The sequence below is a fragment of the Hyla sarda genome, chromosome 10 (genome assembly GCF_029499605.1).
Source record: "Hyla sarda isolate aHylSar1 chromosome 10, aHylSar1.hap1, whole genome shotgun sequence".
In the NCBI taxonomy this organism is placed as follows: Eukaryota; Metazoa; Chordata; class Amphibia; order Anura; family Hylidae; genus Hyla; species Hyla sarda.
Window position 1 is genome coordinate 132,422,256 of NC_079198.1, and position 5,762 is coordinate 132,428,017.

Here is a 5,762-nt window from a genome sequence, read left to right on the forward strand (position 1 = left end):
CCCTTTAAGTCTCAGGGAGCTGGCGCGCGCGCGCCCTAGAGAGCGGAGCCGCGCGCGCCAGCACATGACAGCAGGGGACGGGAACGGGTAAGTGACCTGGGATGCGATTCGCGAGCGGGCGCGTCCCGCTGTGCGAATCGCATCCCCAACGGCCATGACAGAGCAGCGCTCCCGGTCAGCGGAACTGACCGGGGAGCTGCAGGGAGAAAGACGCCATGAGCGCTCCGGGGAGGAGCGGGGACCCGGAGCGCTAGGCGTAACAATATATATATATATATATATATATATATATATATATATATATATATATATTCCCTGGATAATCCCTTTAAAAGTATAAAGGCTCCAAATCAAACGAGCGATAACAACCAATTAGCCAATTATTATATAATAAATCCATAGTAAAAATCCTATTGTGCCATCACATTGAAGCCTATTATGCTTCATAGTACTTGTTTCCCTTACATTATATGCAAGATGTGTATATAATAAAGCATAAGGAGCAGTAAATGTGTATCCTTAAAGGGGTTTTCAATGTTTAATTAACTTTTTACACTTTTGCCTGTGATACCAAGTTATGTCTTAACTTGCCTTACATGTGTGAGGTGGTTCAACCCCCTTTTGTGGGATTTTATGGTCCCCCACAGGTTCAGCATTCATCCAGTGTCTTGATGACTATTGTCTCGAGCCTATCCCAGGATCCTGTTCGGCTTGAGACTACAGCTGATCAAAAGGGGCTTGGCTTCATCTTGTATTTCCTGACATGCCAGCCTCTGATGATGTGTAGTTTCCAGCTATACATGCCACCGCCCCTGTGGTCAGCTGTTGCCTCAAGCCAAACAGGATCCTGGGAAAGGTTCGAGACAAAAGAATCCAGAGTAATGCTGAACCTGGGGGACCATAAAATCACAAAAAAAGGCGTCAATCCACCCCACACATGTAAGGCATGTAAAGCACTTAAGACATAACTTGACATCACAGCCATGATAGTGAAAAGTTAGCAAAACTTGGACAATCCCTTTAAAGCGGTACTCCGGCCCTGAGACACCGTGGGGGTCCCGCCTCTGGGGACCCCCGCAATCTTGTATTCACCACCCACCTGTTTGAGCTGCACGCTGCGGTGCCAGCTCGCAAACAGCCGATTGGCGACAACGGGGCCGGAGTATCATGACATCACGACTCCGCCCCCTGTGTGATGTCACTCCCTGCCCCCGCTATGCAAGTCTATGGGAGGGGGCGTGATGGTCGTCACGCCCCCTCCCATAGACTTGCATAGCGGGGGCAGGGGGGTGACGTCACACGGGGCGGAGTCGTGACATCCCCGTGTGGATAGGGGATAAGATATCTCAGGGCTGGGGTACCCCTTTAAGTCATTTTGTTTTCATAAATCTATATAGGTCCATAATTCTGTACTGATTCAGTTTACATTATATCTTTAAAGTGTCTAGGAAATTCAATGCTTGAATGTACACTAATCTGTAGGTTTCTACTTTTTACTTCTCCTTGTGAGCTACAATAAATATGAGAGCCTTATAGTCAATAAGGTCACTCACAGCCGTTCAATCCTTAACCACACAGTTATCTATAACAAATCCTTCTCCAACTAGAGCTTTCCTGACAAAATCCTCATCATATGTGAGAGCATGGAACTTGTCTTTCCCGACTGTGTAATATGTTTTCTCTAAAGATCCAATCAATATGAGATGTCCTCCAGGTTTCAGTAACCCTGAGAACTGCCTGAGATATCTCCTGTAGTCATCTTGGTCTTTGCTGATATCATCTAGTAACCAAGCGCTGATGATACAATCTGCTGGTGGTGAGACTATCGGATCCGTCATATTTTCTTTCTCAAGGTCACATTTCACAACATATTGAACGGCCGTTCTCACTTTTTCTTCTTTGTCCTATAACTGCTCACTGAAAGAAACAGGAAAATTAAAAGAATGATTTACCCCCAGTCAACATCAGTACGGCATCATGAATGCTCAGTAGTTTAAGGGGTACTCCACCCCAAGACATCTTATCCCCTATCCTAAGGATAGGAAATAAGATGTCTGATCGCGGTGGTATGCAATCTCAGGGATGGCGCCGCAGCATTCTGAATACGGAAGCTTCCATGTTTGTGACATCACGCCCCTTTATTTTTGTCTATGGGAAGGGCAGTGACTGCTATTACATAGCTGTCACTCCTCCTATCATAGACATGAATTAAGGGGGCATGACGGCTGTGGTCTGTACACTGGATGACTTAGGTGCCGCATTGGAGATCAAGGGGAATCTCGGCGGGGCCTTCACCCATGATCAGACATCTTATCCCCTATTCTTTGGATGGGGATAAAATGTCTAGGGGCGGAGTACCCCTTTAAGTTTTAGATTATTTTTAGAAATATGTCTTCCAGTACTGGTAGAAAATGTATATATCTCTTGCACAGTGTTGCAATGATGATGATATTGGGTTTCCACTAATATTTGAACAAATAATTCACCTTTTTCCTTCTATGTCTGAATGAAGTTTTGTGACATGTCCCCAATAAAGTGCCCCTGTCTGTGTGTCCAGCCATCTCTTCAGCTCCATGATGCATCTGTCACTGACCTTCAGGACTATGATGTGTTTGAAAAACGTACAGGCGGCATAGAGAGGATGAACCAGGAGCCCAATGCTGAGGTCAATCAAGATGTCTCCATTAATATGACCTGCGGAAAAAAACTCTAACATATATATATATATATATATATATATATATATATATATATATATTTTTTTTTTAACTTGTTTTTGTCAATATGTAATTGATCTTGTATCATTGGAGCACAAAAGACTCTACCCCCCCCCCCCCCACCCATTTTACATTCCTGTACTACTTTATACAATTGCAGGCATTTAAATGCACTCCACAAGGGGCGCTATTAAAATAATAATTATTATATTATATATATAATAATATTATTATTATTATTCCATAACAAAGTGAGGAGCTAACCTGCTGTCAGGACAGGGGTAAGGGCGTCCAGCCTTATTCTCCACCCACACCCCTGTCTCTGCCTACTTTTACCCTAAATACTGGCCCCCAACTGAATAACGGTCCCTTACCTGACTACATGCAAGATAGAGAGATTAAGGTCAGCAAGGCAGGATCAGTTCCAGGATGTCATGTAGAAGTCCGAAAAAGCACACAGAGGGATGGTCAGTAACATTTCTGGGGTTCAAAGTCCAGAATAGTACATAGAGGTCCAAATATCAAGATAAAAGTTGTAATTCGGGTCACAAGCAAAGTATAAGAAGCACAAAAATATCAATAGGGTGTTAAGAATGTCTGTGAGATGAACTGACCAATGTGGCCAGCATCTGCCTGTTTAAATCTGGCGCCATCAGACAACATGGATTGCCGATGCTGCGCCTGATTGGCCTGGGACCTGTGCCACCCAATAGGCGAACAGCAAAGCTTGCAGCAATAGCAACGGAGCTACAGTGCTGACCAGGGATGCTGCATGACCAAGGTAAATAAATATCATACACCCACAATAAAGACTATGAGACATTAAATACTTTAGCTGTATGATGGCAGCTGTGCCCCCGCCCTTAACCTGTTAAGGACGCAGGGCATACATGTACGTTCTGGTCCCATTATTGGCGTTTAAAACAAGCTCACAGGCCGAGCGTGCGTTAAACCCATTGGGTCCCAACTGCTATCAGCAGCTAGGTCCTGGGGTTAATGACAGACATCACCGAATGGGCTGATGCCTGGCATTAACCCTTTAGAAATTGTGATCAAAGTTGATTGCGGCATCTAAAATGAAAGTGAAACCATCCAGGCAGCTCAGCGGAGCTGATCGGGACCATCACAATGAAATCGCAATGTCTCAATCACTGTCTGAGCTGAGAGGATGGTGGGAGGGCCCTTACCTGCCTCCTTGCCATCCTATCAGTCCTCTGCTGCTCCCAGCCAGCCATGCAGGCTGGAGCAGCAGAGCACCGATAACACTTATCAATGCTATGCAAAAACGTAATCAAAACAAAAATGGTACCAATAAAAACTACAGACGCAAAAAAGTGAGCCCTCATATAGCCCCGTATGCAGAAAAATAAAAAAGGTATTGGGGTCAGAAGATGACAAGTTATCCTTGTGACCGTATGGACCTACAGAATAAAGATAAGGTGTAATTTTTACTAAAAAGTGCACTGTGTAGTAACAGAAGCCCTAAAAATTTACAAAATGGCGTCTATGATTTCACCCCACAAATAACTTTTTTTTTGTTTTGCTGCAGATTATGTTATAAAATAAGTGATGTCATTACAAAGAACAATTAGTGACACAAAAACCAAACCCTTATATGGGTCTGTAGGTGCAAAATTGAAATTGTTAGGATTTGTAGAAGGGGAGGAGGAAAAAACTTAAGTGCAAAAACAAAAAAATTTTAAGGGATCAACTTCATTTTTTAAAACAAGCCATTGGGTCTTCATTGGTTGATACCCACTGTACAAGATACAGGACCACCAACTTTCCAGTGGGATATGAAGTGATCAGCAGTTTATGACAAGGCTATAGACTCATTCATTTTTTTGTCCAAATCTGGCTGGTTGTCTACCAGGCTAAGATTAGAAAGAGTGGAGACTGACTCTATGAAAAAGCATAACCTGCTGTGGTCTGCTGTGGTCTGTGGGCAGACTAGATGGGCCAAATGGTTCTTATCTGCCAGGACTGAAAAACATTTATAGAACCAAGATAGCACTGCAAGCACTGCTCTGCTGTTTTCATATCTCAGGAGAGATGGGAGCAGAGGGGATCAGTGAACTATGAGGTTTCCTTAACTCCAATTCACTTTAATGGGTATTATGAGTACAATGGAACACAGAAAGAACAGCTGTTATAATATTCCAAGCCACCTCTCTGTTTAGTCTTCACCCGGATGTGGTTGTCCCACCTAACCAGGTAGGAGAGGGTCAGGAAACTCCTATTCTGGAGATAGGGCGGTCACATATATGAGATATCTTAGCATTTCTGTGGATATGCCTAAAATGGAAATTTAAGTTATCATGGTTAAAAGACATACGGCAATTGAACTGGCACAAACTGATAGATTCCTATGAGAGAACAGGTTTAAAAATAATCGAAACCTCAATTTTTTAAGTTGCTCTTATTCATTAATAAGACTTCTAGGATTTTGGTGGTTACAGAGAGCAAAATAATAACCTTCGTAAACCCTATGACCGTGTAGTATTCATCATATTCAATTACCAAGACTTTGCTTTTCTGTCTTTAGATGATTTGACTGGACCAATGTGATTGTCTCTTCTTATATTCTGAGGACCAATGCCCAAAACACATGTGCTCGGTTAGGGTCAGTTGTTTATAAATGTTTTAAACCAAATAAACCATGAAAATTCAAGATACATACCCTCCAAGAAGGTTTTTGTAAGATTTTCCATTGGAAATATCAACGAATCCTCTGCAAAGGCCATATCAGGTTTATCTGAAAAATAATTCCTCCGATACTTGTCTGGAATCATATTCATCTTTATGATAGATCTTGTAGGTGCTGGAATCCATTATCTAATATTCTCTCACAGGCAGTTGACTCTTCTACACCGGTGCACAAGGTCTTTATATTACACAAGGAACGCATTTGCCAAGTATGTTAATAGGAATTACTCATCACATGAAATATTATCTTAAAGGAGTATTGCAGGAATCTGACAATTTAGTGTCTGAACCTGTGTTTGATGGCTGGTCACATTAAAGGGGTATTCCAGCTTGCTGGGG

The 5,762-nt window shown here is 42.7% G+C and overlaps 1 pseudogene; it reads right to left on the minus strand.

The window, feature by feature from the left end:
- Nucleotides 1-1,493: 1,493 nt before the first annotated feature.
- On the minus strand, nucleotides 1,494-5,549 carry LOC130293405 (nicotinamide N-methyltransferase-like; annotated as a pseudogene).
- Between the last annotated feature and the right edge of the window lie 213 nt (nucleotides 5,550-5,762).